A 19,111-nucleotide genomic window follows, 5' to 3' on the forward strand; every position below is an offset into this window, starting at 1 on the left:
GACAATTCAGAATTGGAAAAACCAAGTGTCCAATAAAATTATTAAAAACTGCTAAAAAAAAAAAAAAAGAGAGAGAGAGAAAGGAGTTCCAAAATCTGAGGCTATCTGATATTTAGGTCTATCTGAGAATAAGGAGTCAGCAAAAGAATGGTCAGTAAGGACAGAGGGAACATGAGCTGAGAGAAGTATCTTAAGAGTCAAAAACAGAGAAGCTTTCCAGGACGGAATGGTCTGATGCTGCTGAGAGCTCCACAGAGATGAGAAGAGAAATGTTACTGTTGGATGGGAAAATGTGTAAATCATTGGTGGTCTTAATGTGCAAGCTCAGTGGGTGATGGGGCAGAAAGCCTGCTGGAACAGGATGAGGAAGAATTAGGAAGTGATGCAATAAAGGCAGAGACTATAGACAACATTTTAAAGAAATTTTGCTCTGAAGTGGGTAGTAGAGAGCAGAATGTTAAGAAGATTTTTTGAATAACAAAAAGTTCTTTGTATGCTAACGAGAATGATCCAGTGGAGATGAGAAAACTGATAATGCGGTGTAAAAAGAGTCCTAATTGCAGGAGGAAATCGTTTGAGGACCCCAGGGCCAAGGAGGTGGGAAGGGTGGTGGTGGAGACCTGACTTTTGATAGGACGGACCTATCTTCCTTTGAAACTGGCAGGAAGGCAAAAATGATAGAGGTCCAGGTAAACCAGTAGATTGAGCATTGCGGAGATAAAGGAATTTGTTTCATTGCTTCTATTCTAATCAGATTTCAAGTCTGGGTCCTGGGAAAATGATGAAACAAATCACAAAAAAAAATAGAAAACCACCATGGGTATATGCAGACTTCACAGGATATAGAGAGAGGACCAGGGGGCTTAGAATAGCCTTATAGTCCCTTCATCTGTCTGTGATCAAACGTGGCCTCACAGCTGTGCATGTCTTTCAAATGGTGGAAGTTGGGGAGGAGGATATGCAATTTTGCAAAATCCTAAAAGGTATTTTGAATATCAGGACTAGATAACTGGTTATAGTGCCATATTTCATTTCTTTGTGGAAACAGGGAGCATATAAATATATATTTAATCCTCAATTATGTTCATTTGAATTATGTTCTTCTACTTACCAGTGCATCCCCATTAACTGCCACAGAGGCTGCGGCTCTTAACCAATATTTGTTGAATAAATGAATGAATGATATGATTTGAAGAACTTGGAAAGCAAGGAATTACCTTTCTCCAGGATAGGTGGCATAGTTTGAAAGAAACAAAGCTTTCATAAATGTAATGTTTTGTCCCTAAACTCCAAATCAAAGGAATTGAAAGGGAACAAAGCTAAGGTAGAAGCTCTTAGGAAATTTAACTCAATTTGCATCTTGCTCTGAAAATCACCAATCAGAGTACTTTAAAAGATTCCACAGAAAGTTGTAGCCTTAGGTTAGAATTTCATGTTCCTTACCTGGTGGTAGTATCCCACCCAAGTCAATACATGGCTCTTGAGTAAGGGAAACCAGTTTCAACTAGTATAAAGGGGCCTCATTAACAAAGGCTTATTATTATTTAGTTCTAAATAGAATCCTGACTGTCATAGAGTGTCTTCATCTGTGGCAGGGCATTAACTTTGATATCCCTATCAATCAAGTCTGAGTCAGAAGTATCAGGTTCATTATGTGAAGAAATATCTGTAGTTAATCACCATAGGTAACAACATCTAACAACAGATTCTAGTTAATTTTTTTGAAGAATGGTGAATTCCTTTAAGAATGTGCAAATTGAATATTTAAGTATTGATTAGGAGGTAGGTGACCAGTTTAGTAAATTCTCCGCAAGAGTGTAGATTTTTTTAGTAGGGCACAGTTAGAATCAGTTGCATATCATGTTGATAGCTTTTGCAGCATTGGGCAGGGCCAGTAGATGGTGATCTTAAGTTGCAAGTTGCTATTACAGTAACACCTGTCAGCATGCAAAATAACTACTGCTCTCCACAAAATGCCAAGATTCACTTTTCATTCATCAGATACTGTAAATTGGAAGAAAACAACACAAGAGAGCACTTCAGGATGATATGTTAACTGTTTATTTTTCAAAAAACATGCTTTTCTTTAAAAAACCAGAAAAGTCATAACACAGCACTTTAAAGTTATGCAACGTTTTTATCAGAATATGATATAAAGAGCTTTATCCATTGTTTATTTTTTCTCAAGAATGAGAGAGATTTTTAATTTCTTAGAATGCTGTTTGTTGGAATTCTGAAGAACCACGACCAACTCTAAGCTGCAATACCTAAATAAGATATCCACTTAACATTCTCTCTATTGTTAAATGCGCTTTAGAGATTCAATTGCAGGAGTATTACAATACCTTGTAATTATGCAGACTGACTAGAATTAAAGACTTTGGAAATTAATTTTGAGTTGAAATATTAAATTAAGTAGAATGTTTTATCATAATGGCATAATTTAAAACTAACTAAAAATAGCATTAATAATAATCATGATCACTCTCCTTTCATTAAAAGAAGAGATTTAGCGCTAAATTATTAAATGATCAAATTTATGGTGCCCAAGTTAGTAAAGATTTTGTAGTAGTGTAAATCATGCTACATGATTTCTGTCCAGTGACTATAGCAAATTAGTCACTACAGTAAATTTCAGAGGGTGTTAATAATACAAACACTTCAGTGTTGGAAGCTTTGATAGAATGATACTGCAGGTATCCTTGGGCATTCAAATGTTCCATTTTTTCGTCCCAGCAGCGTATTACATAACTGCCATGGGTAGTAGTAGGGATGGACAGTTATACCTAGAACAAAAGAAGAGGGTAAGCTTTTTATTTTTATAAGCCAATGATTTATGAGAAGTGATTTCTGCTTCCCAACATTAACCCTTGGCCACCTTCTATTCAATAGTCTTCTGATTTTACTTTGAAATTGTACTATCTGTTTTAAGCAGAACATATGTTGCTCTACAAACTACGAAAGGCAAGAAATGATTTGCTTTTATACTTATTTAAAAATCATGCTTCCATATATATATATGTATATATATATGATTTTTTTTCACAATTGAAATTAGCTATGCCAACATAGGAGCTGTGAAACAGGTAAACAACCTGAATAGAAGGCAAATATGCACCAGCCTCTTGAGCAATGAGGGTGGGGTTGATGATAAGGTGAAGTAGGGGTTTGTTTTGTTTATTTTGTGTTTCCTAAGGAAAGTTTTTATAGATATTCTGAAGTATATGCTAGATTTGTTTGTATTTAATACCTTTGAATGGTTCCTTTCTCTTTTGCCAGATAGAATTTTTGGTATATGACCTGTATTTTAGAAAGTTATCAGATCTGAGAATCTCAAAAGTCATGTGATATTGCAACTGATTGGTACATGTGTGAAAATGTGTGACTCACCCAAATCACTCTTCAGAACTTTCTTTTCTAATCTAAGTATCAATGTCTATGGGGGTTTTGTGCTACAAAGACTGTGTATTACAGACCTGTTAATACATAATGGAAGTTTTAGAAAATTGTGGGGAACTAAGTCACCTCATCAAATATGAATTAATTTCTGAGAATGTTAGCAGTATTTTGGACCAAGAATGCTCATATAAGTGGCTTGCTACTTTTCTTTTACATGTAACATTTGACTGTGAGTTTATCCTGTGTCTTTAGCATTACCGAAGTCATTTTGGCAAAGGGAATACAAAATGCAGCAGAAAATTCTCATTGAAAACATGGAGTGAGGGACGGGGTGGTCCAAAACCCAGGTGATGCATCCTCCTTCACTGACCTGTAGTGTGTCATTCACAAGAGGCTAGTTATAAAGGGAGCATGCTCATTCGGTCATTTGTGTAGCATGTTCATACCCCTTTATAAAATAATATGGGAATGAAATCAACACAAATGGTGTAGCTATGGTCTCAAAGTCAGTAGAGCTTAAGGTAATTGTGCACATGTACTTTCTTAACATATTAATTCAACAGCTGGGATATTCAGTAGAGAACTAAATACGTCCTAGTGAGGTATTTAACTAGACTCAGGAGTCAAACAGACATCTGAAAACATCTATCGACTCATTAGTATTGTTTCAGTAACTGCTTTGGCTTTTATATAACTCAGGAAATAGGAAATCATAACATCGTAAATAGTGTTAAACTGAACCTATCGATGTAGCCAGAGCAATTTTAAGCCAATCATTTCTCATTAGGCTAATGCTAGTAAAGTTTCTTATTCAGATAAGTTTTTTTTTATTCTTTTTGCTTCTTTTGGCTATTCAGTGGCCAATGAGGTGTAATAAGTTTTAGCAAATTGGGGCTGAGGTCTCTTAGGTTAGTTTTATTCTTTGCTGTAAATTACAGCAGCTTTATAACTGCTTAACACAGCTCTTGAATCAAGAAATGTCACACCTGAATTTTTTTGTTCAGGCTGGATGACTGGCATTAAAGAGAAAGAGAGAGATGGGAAGAGAGAGAGGAGCACATAGGCTCCTAGAATTCAGGATTAAAACTGCTGCTTTGATTGTCAAACTGATTTATATTTTAACTGTTTAGCAGCTGAAATGGCAATTAAATGGAATTTTGATATAGTGGCATCTTCCTATTTTTTCTCTTTGCAAATTATCATTTGGCAAATTACTAAATTTTTGAATTGCACTGCATGTGCCTTCTTATGATGACATTGAATTGGACTTTGGATTTTGGATTTTACTTTGGATTTCAGGCTCTGAATAATGAGATATGACTTAGATTACTTGTTTCTCAGACTTCACATCTGTTATTTTCAGCACAAGAAAGCCCGTCACTGCTATAAGAAGGACCTTCCCTTAGTAAGCAGCAGGCTTACATAAGATGCCGTGACAATAAAAGACGTTTAGAAGTATCTCTCCTCTTAGCAGCTTTTAGTCAGTTAGCAAATGGGACTTGTTTGCTGTTTTCTTCATTGACAATTTCTTACAAAATGAAGTGGGTTTTTTTTTTTTTGACTGGATTAGCAAAAACAGAAAAGTAATTAATACAGAAAGTACCAAATATGAAATATTACTCTGCACAGAGGCATTTCACACTTCATTGATTTCATGAGTAGGCCAGAGGTGCCAGAACAATAATTAATATGTTGTAAGGGAAAAATTATTATGCAAGGTCAGCAGCATTTCAAGACTTCACAAGGAAGAGGCATTAAAAGATATCCTGAAACTATTTCTTAAATAGGGTTTAAAATTGGATTTTAAAGGAATATTTGAAGAATACGCAGTTTTTCTGTAAGAAATTAGCAGGCATTTTTATTTATCACTGAAAGTATGCCTCTGTATACCAGCATAATGTATGTCAATATACTGGCATTTGGGGGAAAATGTGAATAAATATGTGTGGGTAAGTGTGTGTGGACTTATACTTATATATTATTTACACATCCAAATTTTTAATGAAACAGGACAACTTTTAACTCAAGAAAATTCATTTATATTATTTTAAACTTACTAATCAATACATGTTTTGCAAAAAATAATTTAAATCTCTGAAAAGCAAAAACACCCAAATCAAATCAACCATAATCCTACTGTGCTGCTATAAAGATGTTAATCTGCTGGTATGTATCCTTTCAATATTTTTTTGCTAGGAAATATATATATATATATTTAATGGGATACTGTAATGTTGTTTTTCAATGTGTCTTTTCACTTACTATGTGATTATTCCTTTAGGTCATTTAGTTTTTTTCTGCAGTATTTTTAATGGCTACATAATGCTTCACTGGATGTATCATAATGTATTCACGCAATCTTCTGAGGATGGGCATACAGATGCTTTCCAATTTTTAGCAAATGGCAGTGAACATCCTTAGAGCTGTATCTTGATCATGCCTTTTGGACACAGCTCTAGAAATGGAATTCTGATTGCTTCACAGGTATTGCCAAATTGTCCTCCAGAAAGGTCATCTTAGTTTACTCCCAGCACAGCGTCTGTTTCAAATTCTCTCTCAGTTGTGATTTTAAAGCTGTTCTTTCCTCTGATGTCATATAGTAAGTAATGGATTTTCCAGGATTAATTGAAGATGATTGAGAGAAAATCTCTTGAAAGAATTTCAAAAGCAAAATATTTCCAGCGATTATTTTAAGACCAAAATAAGCAAGGTCATTTAATATCATATTTTTATCCCAAATTGAAAACTGCCAATAGCTGTCATTTACTGAGTGCTTACTATCTATCAGTAGTAACTTTGCAACAATTCTGTGTGCTTTAATCAAGTTTCTCATATTTTTTCCTCACAATTACCCTGTGAAATAAGTTTTTCATGTTCCTTTTTAAAATGATGGAATCAAAACTCAGACAATTTATAAATAAATTGTCTAAAGTCACAGAGCTAGTTGGTGGGAAGCTGAGATTTGAATCCAGAATGGTATGAATCAAAAGATCGTATTTCAGCTACTACGAAAAATAGGAAAGGTCTTAAACTTGTGTTTCTAAAAATTTTCTACCTCAAAACAGCACACATTGTAGCTTATTTGTATATTTACAACAACAACCTTTTATCTCAATTTATTGTCATCTTCGGATTAGGAGGGAAGGGGTCTGCTTGGATAAACCGTGGATTTTTACCACCTGGACCTGTGGTAGGAAACAGTGGGTCTCATTTCTCAACCATGAGGTGCCAGGAAGGCTGGTGCCAGGTTGGCAAAGCAGGTCCTCCCCCTTCCTCAGTGCACATGGCTTTCTGGTGTGGGAAACTACACCAGCCCTCTCGTTTTCTCTCCTCTACTCATAAACTAGAGTCCATGTGACAGTTTGACTTCCTTGTTAGCCTCCTTTTTGTGGGTGATTTCAAGGCAACATAAAGAAAGAAAAGGCCAGAAAACTGAGAGCAGAGGCAATGTTGAGTCTTGCTTGCAAAACTTTCTTTGGCACCAAGATATGTTCTGAAATCGGACTACTGGGGAGCGGCCTCTCTGATAGGGTGTCTCTCTAGTGACACAGTCCTGGCAGTGCTAAGATGGGGAGATGGGAAGAAGATATATTCCAGACAACATCCAACCCCAAATGTTGTGGGTGTTTGTAAAGGGAGTGGATGAATGTATACAAAAGGATTCTCTATTTTGGATGTGGAGCTCCACAAAGTCACATAATTAGGGACGGGAATTGTCCTGCTGTGGCATTCCACAGGCGTCCTTGAGCCTCTGTCCCGTCATTACAAATCTTTATCCTTTCCTCTCCCTCTGCTCCCTCTCTCATCAGCAGGCTAAAGAGAGGATACATCTCTAGCTTAAGCTTGGGGCTTTTTGGCACGAAGCTTGATTGTCTCGGTTTTCTCTTGGCAGATTTAAATTGTTAGAGAAATGAAACTCGTTTGAAAACAGTCGGCCCTGGCAGGCACTCTCCCAGGCATTGCCCAGGACTCCAGGAACAGTTGTCGACTTGCTGCACGGCATTTGTCTAGGTTGGGTTTGATCTTATTCTCAGATCCCATATGGTAAGAAATAATTCAGTTTTAAAGTTTCATGTGTTTTCTGACTGTGGGGATTGAGGTCAGGAGAGAGAGAAAGAGGTTGCTGCATATGGAGTTTGCAGATTTTTTTTTTATATTGAAACTAAGATTTAATGAAGATGGGAGATGAAGAAAAAAATTATCTTATTTGCATGACCACGAGACAAAACTGAACAACAGTTTTGTTTGTTTGCTTTCTCTGAATAGAGATCTTTATTTGATTGGGGTACCCAATTAATTTTAAGATATTTCTACCATCATGGAAGGTAACATTATTGACAACTAACATGCATATATGGTAGGTTAGAGATTAGGAGCACCTTCACTCACATGACAGTTTGAAAAAATATTTTGTATATAAATGAAGAAACAAAAGAAAATAGTATCATTTCTCATAATATTAGTTCTAACAGAAGTTATCCAAGTCTTTGGTTTACCTTCAAGAGCACATAAGCACTATATAAAGATTCTAGCAGTAGGTAATGATATGCTGAGTGGTACTGACGAGACATTTTCCAGCATATTTTACAAGTTTTTCTTTAGGCTTCTAATAGGACAGAGTAACAGTAAATAACTGGAGTAAAAACACCCCCCAAAATACGTGGGATAAGTTTCTAGATATGCATAATGTTTATAACCAACTTCTAGTGAAACCGATACTGCTATTTGATTACATAATTATAAATTTCATCTTCCTTCCTCCCTCTTCATACAACCATGTGGGAAAAGAAATGAACACTTAACAGCTGGAGCTGTGAACACAGAATGGATTTTAGAGCAACTGAAAGTGTATGCTGCTCCAAAGACCATTTTAAGCATCATAAATATCCAGTGTTTTAAACCACTAAATCTCATGTCTACTACCTCTGTTTATTCATTTATTTATTTATTTTTATTTATTTATTTTTTACCTCTGTTTATTTTGACCTCTCCACCGCCATCAGTCCTTTGACACACAGTCTCTTTATGTCATTTCAGAATCTCAGTGGGGCAAACATAAGGCCCATTTCACAGACTCAATTTAATATAGGCTATTATACACAATGATACACACAAAACTGTAAATGAAAACTTTCTGTCTTTGGTGGTTCATAGGTGGTTAAAATAGGTTATCATTTGGCACTTCAAGCCTGATTTTTGACCTGGATTTATCCCATACATATTTGACCATCTACTTTAATTAACTCAAGTTAGTAGAAGCTAAAACAGGGTATTGTAAACCAGGGGGAGAGAACCAATCTGATTAAATCTAACAATTTATACATCTGTGTTTGACTTTCATCACTTCTTATGATTGTATATAAAGTACCTGCTGTTGAATGAGGGATTAAGCCCATTCCAATTATTGATGCCTTTTAACTTTACAGATATCAAAGGCATTCCTTCAAACCTGTTCATTTCTAGAGCAAAGCTTTTCCAGATGGGAATTAAAAAGCAAGATTTGACAAAATCTGCTTCTCTATTACTTAATACAAAGGAATATTACAGTAACGCTCCTGTTTCTGTTAATCCATTCATTTCAGGTTTGATTTACCTTTTTTGCCTTGATCTAAAATCTCTGTGGCTTTATAGGATTATATATTGCTATATTCAGGTTTTGAATGAATCATAGTGTATGCATTTTAATATGATTTCTCTGATTCCAAAGCCAGGATTAACCTGTTGTTTTGATTTAAAAGATTTTATGTTTAGATTTTAGAGGAAGAATGTTAAATTTCTCTAGTTATTCACTGATTCCCTTAGTTGTAATAGACAAAAGAAATTATATTTGTTAGCTGTGTTGATGGAAAAAAGAAAAAAAAGCATAGTTTTATGAAGAATTTAAAATATGAATACTTAATGTAAACTGTTAACATAAATAAGAGTGAAAGTTTCCTTAGCATTGAGTTTTATAGTCCTTATGTTGACGTCTTGCGAAGCTGAGACTACTGAAGTAGACCTAATTTGAGCCATAGTAAAGAAGAATATTGGCAACTGTTAGGTCATAGAAATTTGATGTAAAATATTGGTAACCTTGGTACTTTAAAATTATAAAAAGTGCAAAGATGGTTATGGAAAGTAGGAAATTTGATGTAAAATATTGGTAACCTTGGTACTTTAAAATTATAAAAAGTGCAAAGATGGTTATGGAAAGTAGGAAGATGCAGTAGGGTTCCAGATATTATTTTAAGGAACAACAGTATAGAAAGAGCAAAATCTTAGAGATGCTTAGAATGTGACAGGCGGGGTTCTAATTCTTTTGCATATACCAATTCAGTTAACCCTCATGGCAGCCTTATGAGGTTGACACCATTATTTCCTTTATATAGATAAGGAAACTAAGATGCAGAGAGGTGAAGAAAATTGTTAAAGCTTAGATGACCAATAAGAGGCAGAACTATGGTCCAAATCTGGGAAGTCTGGCTCCAGTCCATGCTCTTAAACTCTATACTAATTATGGTTACATGGTCATACGCCTAGTTTCTGGCTCACCCAGAAATGATATAAAACAATTTTAACTCAATCAAATGAGAATACAGTAAAGACCAAATGAGAAATTGAATAAGCAGCTGGTACATTTTTCTCTCCTGTACAAATTCCCTTTTTTAATGTAGAAATTCCAGATATGGGTTCCACATTCCTAGATTTTAAGCACAGTTCACGTGCCAGGTTGCTAAGGTTTTAGCCCATGACCCGTCAGCTCTTTGGACTCATTGCCATGTAGTTTCCCTTTGATCTCACCCTACACTTGAGGAACGGAAATATAAGGTGAAGAAGAATTAGTTGTGAAAAGTGTACTCAAACAATCACAATGTTTGTGGAGGGCAGATACCAATTTTCCTAAATCGGGGACTGGGGGAGGTTTGAAGTTTATAGATACGTTGCTAACTAAGGGTAGAGACAGTATACACCCAAATTGAATTTTGGCGAGTAGAAAAAGGGGATGTTGACAAACATGTCTAAATGCAAACCAGCAAGTAACCATTCTTTATAAAAAGTGAACTGCATTTTCATCTTTGCAATTTCTGATATTTACTAGGAAAGATCCCTTTCTTTTGTTTATGTATGGTGGCTTCATTTGAATCACTCTCTAAGGTCCTTTTACCTAGTTTCTTATAAAGATCAAACATTGCTCTCTCTCTCTTCAATAAAAAGAGGATTTTAAATTTAAACATCAGCATTTCAGTGTATCTCGAAAATAAAAATGAAGGTGAAATGAAAAATTGTGGCTCATAGTTTTTTAGGTATACACAGTTCGTGCACTCTTGTGTTTTCAACTAGATTCTGAACACCTCAAAGAAAAAGCCTCCTATTGACTATTTTTGTAAAACTCCATCCTTCACCCTCTCTCCCCTCTGCCCTCACCCCATTCTATATCAATTTCAGTGATATGCCTATAGCAGGTACTTAATACATACTTGCTATGTGAATAAATTACTCTCCATCACTGAAGCTATTTTGAGGATTATTTTTCAAATAAAGGAGCTTATAAAAATATAGTAGACAAGGTTTGAACAGGGTTTGAATGTAAATCAAGCATCTGTCTCCAGATCTCTGATTTCGACTTACTCCAAACAGTGCTTGACTGTAAAGCAAACAGGCATGCTAGTGCATCTTCTGCTGAAGTGGCTCAAAAGGTGCAATGATAGAAAAGAGGTGAATTTAGAGCTTGCCTTCTGGCTGCATGCTTGCCTTTCGAGCATTAACTGAGCTGCAGCATAAGGTGAGAAATTAGGACAAATGTCCCAAGTCCTAGAAACTGAGTATTTTATTTAACTCCATCCTGCTTAGAAGATTTGTTTCAGGATTACAGGCTTTTCAGGAGAGGTTGGTAACTATGGAGTGTTCAGTTTGAAATGGATAATCTTTGACGATAAAAGCTAAAATAATGCTAACACAAAGAAGCAGCTTTGATAATGATACTTAGAGCAGTATTTCAGAGTTTAGCTTCAGACACGTAAGGACACAAACTATCAGGGGTTAGTTTATTGACTAAAATCATAATACCCTAAATGTTAAATACTGGCAATCTGTATTACTACAATTTTCCAGGTTCCCTGAGTAAATTCAGGGTTTTCAAAGATTGGGAAAGAGGCAACCCAGTCAGATATGGTAGAGGGGGCAAGAGAAAAAAATATTCAAAATGTTAGATATTCTATGAATAGTACATATAATCTTCAGTTGTAAAAGATCTTTCTTGTTTAATCAAAAAAGATAGCTTAGAAAAACTAGATAGTCAAGGACAAAGTATTATGCTTCTCATAATATTTCCTGTCTCCATCATTGATAAAGTAATGCAGAACAGATTGAATTATTACAACCATGAACTCTTCTTATTGATTTAATATAAAATACATAATTTGTTCTTCTGCTCTGAGAGTTCTAGTCCTCTGAAAGAAAACATGTCTGTAAATTATGGGATTAGATGAAGACTCTAGTTGCTTGTACTCAGTCTTGAGCTGAGCTAATATTCATAGGTGGAGTCTTAAAAGCCACTTTTAAGAGATCTCTTTTTCTTTTTTGTTCTTTCAGATTTCTTTCCTTCACTTTATCAAAATTCCTCCTCCTGGAATTCATTCATTTTGTGTAATTTTATACAGAAGTAGAAATAACTCTATATTGAATCCTTTATTATATGGCAGGCAATGTTTTGAGTACCTTATATTAACTCACTTAATCTTCAAAATAATGCAGTGAGAAATGTTACTATCTTCATTTTAAAGATAAGGAAACTAAGGCATAGAGAAGTTAAACAACTTGCCCAAGGTCACATAGTTTCTAAGTGTGAAGCCAGGCTTCAGCTTCCAGTAGTCATCCTTTTAACCAATAAGCTATATTCCACTCCTTGAGAAAGAGGACAATGTCTTGTTCATTTCATTTCATTTCACTTCACTTCATTTTGGTTCAGTGGAGCTCAGTTCAGATCTCGTCTCTGCAGACAGATCCACATCTTGTCCCCTTTTATCTGGGTAAGAGCTCATCATTAATTTGCTCCACTCATCCTTCAGTTGATACCAGTTTAAAGTACAGTTCTAAACTTTTCATTTGAGCCCCTTTCTCAATGTGTCTGGCATTCATGACTCTCTATTCTTTGTCCCAGCCTACCTTAATTCTTATCTTCCACAGCCCTGTACAGGCATTCAGTGTGCCAGGTTGTACTGCTCAGTGTCGTCATAGATGCCGTAAGATTTCACATTTATCCCTGTCCATGGACTGCTGGATGTTTTTCCTTTGCTGTTGTGTGCTCCTGAGACTTTCACCCTCATCTAATTCTCGATCTATGATTACAGCTATTGATTTCCCAAGGCTCAAATCATATGTTAACACTTTAGTAACATATTACTGTCACTGATTTCACGTGACTGTATTTCTTCCTTCTTTTGAACTCTAATAGTGTTTTGCCACATTCTGCTTTATGTTAAGTGCTTTTATCTTTTCCTTTTAAAAAAATTTCCCCTTCTTTCTTACTAGCTTATACCTCTTGAGATGAAGAATTTTATCTTGCTCATCTTTATTAAGAACTGACGATGAAACAAATTAAGAAAATCCATGGATGTAACTGTTAGATTATCACCAAATATTAATCATTTTTCTTTCTTGAGGCCTATTTTCAGAAATTTGCTATAGCAGGAAGATATTTGCAATGATTTCATTAACTTGCCGTATTTTACCAATAAGAAAACTGAGGCATGGAGAAGTTGAGAACTCCTGAATGCCAGAGCCTAACCCTGATGATTGCTTATGACCAGTCCTGAGCCCTGTCCTCTATATAATGTTATCACTACACTTTTGAAAGACAGAAAGTTTTAAAACAACGAGATAAAGGACTGTGGAAGTTTCCAGATGGCATCAAGCTATCTTTCATAGACCTTTCAATGGTGTGTCCAGCAGGAAAAGACTGAAAAGGGTGGCAAGAATATTAAGGCCTCAATGTTGTAACTATGGTTTGAGGGTTTTTTTTTATTTTATTTTTAATTCAAGTGTAGTTGATCTACAGTGTGTCAGGTACACAGCAAAGCAATTCAGTTATATATACACATTTTTTTTTCAGATTTTCCCCCATTATATGTTATTACAAAAAACTGAATATAGTTCCCTGTGCTATACAGGAGGTTCTTGTTCTTTATGTATTTCATATATGTAATGTGTATCTGTTAATCCCAAACTCCTAATTTATTATATGAATTTCTTATCAAATTCTGATTAATGGTTTTTATAATGATTGGTTATAAAAATTCACTTCCTTATGAATCTTGCTTTATACTTTAACTCTTTTGATATCCATTAAGTAAGTTAACACTTTCTCCCTCCAAAAAAACAAAAACAAAACAAAAATTGTCAGATATCTTGGATAAGTACTGTTTCCCATTTTATGGGTAAAGAATCTCAAAGGAAGCAACTCTTGTCAATATTAGGATTGTGACCTTAGGCAGAACATTAGCTAAGAAGGATCGTGCTCTCAGATTGTGGGTACCAGGGCATCCTTCTTTCCCAAGAGAAGGTAACTCTAACCTCTTGATGTGACTCTGTGATAGCCCAGGTATAATCTTATTAGCAATGGAGACTGCAAGTGACAAGTACTAATGAGTCTGAATCAATGCCGCAGAACCAGCCACCACTGCCAGCGAGCCGTGGCATGGTTCAGCTTGGTTTCCCCATGCACTTCCAGGTGATGGAGATGTCAGAGTTTAACATGTCCAGTTATGCTACTAATGACAACCTGTTGTACCTTCTGAAATGAGGCATTGATACCTATAGGAGCAAGCACTCCTAGACACTGAGAGAGAACTATTTTGGGAAGCTGTGATAATGACATGGAATGACATTGAGCAGTGCTTCTTCTGAAAGATGCAGGCAGATGATTTTCCTAAGGTGTGCAAAATATGTTCCCCTGTTTGTATATGGAAAGAAAGGATGGCTTACAGAGGGAGCAATACAATGAAATTTGGTTTTATACTTTGTATACTTCAAAACATGTTTCAGCACAAAGAGTATTTCAAGTTACAATCCAGACTTCTACTGGTATTCAAGGTGCCCCCACAATCAGCCCTACCTACCCTGCCACTTCTGTCACTTGTTCCTTACATCCTTCCTGCTCTGGTCAACACAGGCTACTCACTGTTACTGATTTAGCAAAATTCAGATAAACATTTGATCAGTGTCCACCATATGCTTGGAATTTTACTAGAAACTAAAGAAAGGAGGAGGAGAAGTCATTGCTTCTGTCCTGAAATATTTGGAGATCTAGTGGAAAAGACAAGCAAATACATAAATGAATCTGAAATGAAACAGAATTAGCAGTAGGGAAGGCCAAGTATGAAAAAGGTAAATTGGGGTTATGTAAGAACATTAAAGAGTTTGTATAATTGTGTGTGTGTGTGTGTGTGTGTGTGTGTGTGTGCACATGCGCATGCACGCGCATATGTGTGTGTGTGTCTGTTTAAGAGTTGGAGTCCCTCAAAGGTTTTGAACAGGGAGTGAATGATTAGAACATGGATGGGCATTATGAAGGATAAAATGGAGAGAGATTAAAATCAGGGAAGCCACACTTTAGGCTGTAATAGGAGTTCATGTGGGATATGATAAGGGCCTAAAAGGGCATCACTGGCAGTCGAAGAGAGATGGGAGGGCTGGATTCCAGTAACAGTGCATGAAGAATGCCATTCTGTTCATTCTGTAACGGTGTGAAGCTGGTGAGGCATGGTTTGCATCCTTTCTCTGCCATGTATTAGCTTTGTCACCTTAAATGAAATCAATAAACTGACCTATGCATCATTCTCCTTATCAGTAAAGTAAACTTACCTTGGCATCCAAATCAGAAGTGTGTTTTGAGTTCCAATGAAATAATTCTTGAAAATGCCTGGCACAAAAGAGGCACTCAATCAATGTTAACTGATACTGTTATTGTGGATGAGTTTTAAGGAAGATGACTAAAGAATTTTCCCAGAATATCTTCCCCCAACATTTTTTTTTTCTTTAAAGTATTTCTTTCCACTTTCTTCTCTGCCTTGATGGACTCTGCACATCTCCATGCCATTTCCACCATGATGAGCTCCTTGAGTAGCCCTGTGCACAGTGATCATTCCTGTGTCTGAATTCCTAAAATACTGATTATCTGTACTAGTCAGTAGATACTTACAATGTACCCTACAATGCTGTTAAATATTTTGCTCCCTTCCTTACTTCAATTAATTTATAAATTCCTTAAGGGTTGGTGCTGTCTCTTATATTTGTATGTTTCATTGCACATGCATCAGCTTACACGTTTGACCACTACAAAAATTTGTTGATTAATATTGATTAATATATCAATTCCTTTTCACCAGAATTCAAATAAACTGTAATGCAGATTAACCAGAGAAAGCAATTTCACCTCAGGCTCCTTTCTTGGTTCTGGAACCTATTTCTAGATTCTCTGCTCCAGGTCTTTAAAAGAACAGTAAAATAAGTTAAAAATATTTCTGCACAGAGTGGTGATAAAGGCTGGGCATCAGTGGAAAAGCAGAAAAGCTCCAGCTTGGGGCCCAGCAGGCATGAGAGACAGCAGGAAGCAGCCAAGTCTAGGGACCATCCTATAATAACCCACAGTGAATATCTGAATTCGATTCTACTTTGTAGGACAAAGATACCCTTTCCAGTAGTAGTTAATTTTCATTCCATAACTTGCTGTATTCTAAGAGGCTTAAAATTAATTTGTCTGGAATGGGAGGCAGTCTCACGTTAAGGAGTCTCTCGTTTCTTTGAAAAATGGCAGATGCTAAGATGCTTCTGTAGCAGAACTAGAGAAAAACTAAAGATTGGCTGAACTAATTTCCCTTCAATCTATCGAGTTGGTTTATTTGGCCTTGTATTAGTAGAACTACATATGTAATTTTACAAAACAACATATGGAATATGTTGAGAGTATGAATGTGTCTGTGGGCTACAAGGGCATCAGAGGAATTTTGCTTTGAAAGATGCAGTCTAATATAGCTTGATACCATAAAGCACAACGTCTTGAAATTATATTGCAGTCATCTGTTTTTAATAACTTTATGAATTTTTCACAGAAGATCTAAGCAGGGTGCTTACCAAATTATCTATGATTTTTTGTTGTTCAATATAGTATCTTTATTCTATTTTATTTAGTATATGTATTTTAAAACTCATCTGTAATTGTATAAGGAAAGATATCACGTAAAAGGAATTCCGTGTAAAACTGAACTGGCATGGCTCCTGAAGTCATACTGAAATACCTTTCCAGTGATCCACTCATCTATTAGTCTCCCCAAAGGTACTGATTCCTGTTCTATGAGAAGTGCTGTTAGTTCTCCTAAGCAACAAGATAGTTATTCAAAGAGAATATGACTGACTTATTCCTGTTCAATTTAGGTTGCAAATGCTAAAAATCTACAAAACAATCAAAATGTTGGTAGGCCAAAATGAGAAAGGAAAAGCACTTGATGACTAAGTTAATCTGACAAATATTAAGTATATTTTCTATAAAAACACTCACATGCTTCTTAACACCATGGCAGTCTCATTTTAGTTGTGTCACTGTATCATCTGAGATTATATAAATATATGTATATATAATGTATATATCGTTAATATATTTAGTGTGTTTATTTGTATTGCACGTGCATATATATATGTATGTATATATACACACATATTTCATGCCATGTATTTCATATGCCGTATCTATGGCATCGACTATCTCATAATATGTTATGTGCTATTTCCAAGTAATGTGATTTAAAGAAGAACTTGCCTGCCTGCCACTTCATCTCCTCCCTTCTTACAAGACAGAACTTGGACAAGATCCAACCTTATCCAGAGCAGAGAAGAACATCCTAAGAAATGGAAGGGTAACAAGAGCTTTATAGGGAAAGAACGTCCTCGTTAGCCTGCAAATGCATGCTGGACCTTTAACTAAGAAAGAAAGAAAACTGTTTTTTGAGCCATTGACATTTTGGGTCTTTTTGTTATAGCTATTTAAAATATACCCAAAGTAATATGTGTGCCATCTTGACTTTTTTATTTGTACACATTCTTCTCTTTTCACCCCTGTTTTCTCAAAACTTTTTTCATATGCACCTCACAACAAATACTTTTTTAAAGCATGCAAAATCATCCCTAATTAGTAAGGAAACAAGAGAGGTAAATTTACAAGATCATTTCTACTAATGACATAAATCATTGGGAAAACAATGCAGTCACTCACTTTTCTCAAACTTTATTTTCAGATGCAAATCTGGTCATTTCTTCCTTTATTAAGCAGTAATGATGCTAAAGATAACATAGTTGGGGGGTTGGCTGAGGTGGTACTTAAGGGAAGAGGAAAAGAAGATTGCCATTGCAATGTAGCTAGCTGTTCTCCCTCTGCTACTGAATTCAGGAAGGTTTCTTTCGGCAGATAGACTCTGGTCTGAGAAAAACCATTTGGATGATATTTTAGAAGTAAATCAGTAATGCTTCCCCAGTTGTTTTGGGGGAGAATATAACCAATATTCTTTTGACTTGGATAATGAATGGTATCTCTCTTTCATACTCCTTGAAAGGTTTAAACTTGCTGGGCATAAGTTGAAAGCTTTGCAAAGAAACCAGGTAGCCTTCTTTCTATGTATGAAAACATAGACCGTCTAAGTATGATAACATAGACCTTTCACTTTAAGGGTCAAAATGATTAGAACGCCTCTAATGAATTAGATGGCCCAGACTGAGAGGGAAATCACCAGGTCTTCCATGAGTTCTTTTATCTCTACATTATGCTTTTGTTTTTAAGATATGATTGTTTCATTGGTTTTTTTTAAGGTTCATGTTGATATATTTGGCCATCATTTTCTTCTGCTCCATGGCATATTTTTCTTTCTTCCTTTTTTTTTTAATTGAAGTATAGTTGACTTACAATATTGTGTTAGTTGCAGGTATGTAGCAAAGTGACTCAGATATATAAATATATATATATATATATATACACATACATATATGAATTCCCTTTCATATTCTTTTCCATTATAGATTATTTCAAGATACTGAATATAGTTCCTTGTGTTACACAGTAAATCCTTGTTGCTTATCCATTTTATATATAGTGGAATATATCTGTTAATACCATACTCCTCTTCCCTCCCCTCCTCTTTCCCCTCTGGTAACCACAAATTTGTTTTCTATGTCTTATGAGTCTGTTTCTGTTGTGGAAGTAAGTTCATCTGCCTGTTTTCTAGATTCCACATATAAGTGATATCATATGGTATTTTTCTTTCTCTTTCTGGCTTACTTCCATTTAGAATGACGATCTCCAGGCCCATCCATTTTGCTGCAAATGGCAATATTTCATTCTCTTTGTGGCTGAGTAATATTCCATTTATGGAATGTATACCACATCTTCTTTATCCAATAGTCTGTTGATGGACATTTAGGTTGTTTCCATGTCTTGGCTATTGTAAATAGTGCTGCTGTGAACACTGGGGTGCATGTATCTTTTCAAATTAGTTTTTGTCTTTTCCAGATGTATCATGGCATATTTTTCTTAGTGAGAATTCTTCATCTGTCATTTATTTTTCCTTGCCTTTCTTTTTTCTTTAATTGTTAAAATATTTGGGCTGAGATAGTTACATACTTTAATACAATTAAAATTGAGGATATCCTCTATTTAGCAGAATTTCCTCTTATTTAAGAGCCTCAGTAC

At 35.5% G+C, this 19,111-nt stretch overlaps 1 protein-coding gene across 2 annotated transcripts in view; it reads right to left on the minus strand.

Annotated features, from left to right (window-relative positions):
- Window positions 1–2,038: 2,038 nt before the first annotated feature.
- The window catches only part of NAA11 (N-alpha-acetyltransferase 11, NatA catalytic subunit), a 42,839-nt gene continuing 25,766 nt past the window's right edge, over window positions 2,039–19,111 (minus strand). The window contains exons 2-3 of one of the 2 annotated variants that reach the window (XR_012060935.1): window positions 15,241–15,298; window positions 2,039–2,786 (exon numbers count right to left, since the gene is read on the minus strand). The gene's annotated coding sequence lies outside the window, so the exon portion shown is untranslated. The remainder of the gene's footprint in view (window positions 2,787–15,240; window positions 15,299–19,111) is intronic. The other variant, XM_072942082.1, reaches the window with a different exon arrangement.

Source organism: Vicugna pacos, chromosome 2 (genome assembly GCF_048564905.1).
Source record: "Vicugna pacos chromosome 2, VicPac4, whole genome shotgun sequence".
In the NCBI taxonomy this organism is placed as follows: domain Eukaryota; kingdom Metazoa; phylum Chordata; class Mammalia; order Artiodactyla; family Camelidae; genus Vicugna; species Vicugna pacos.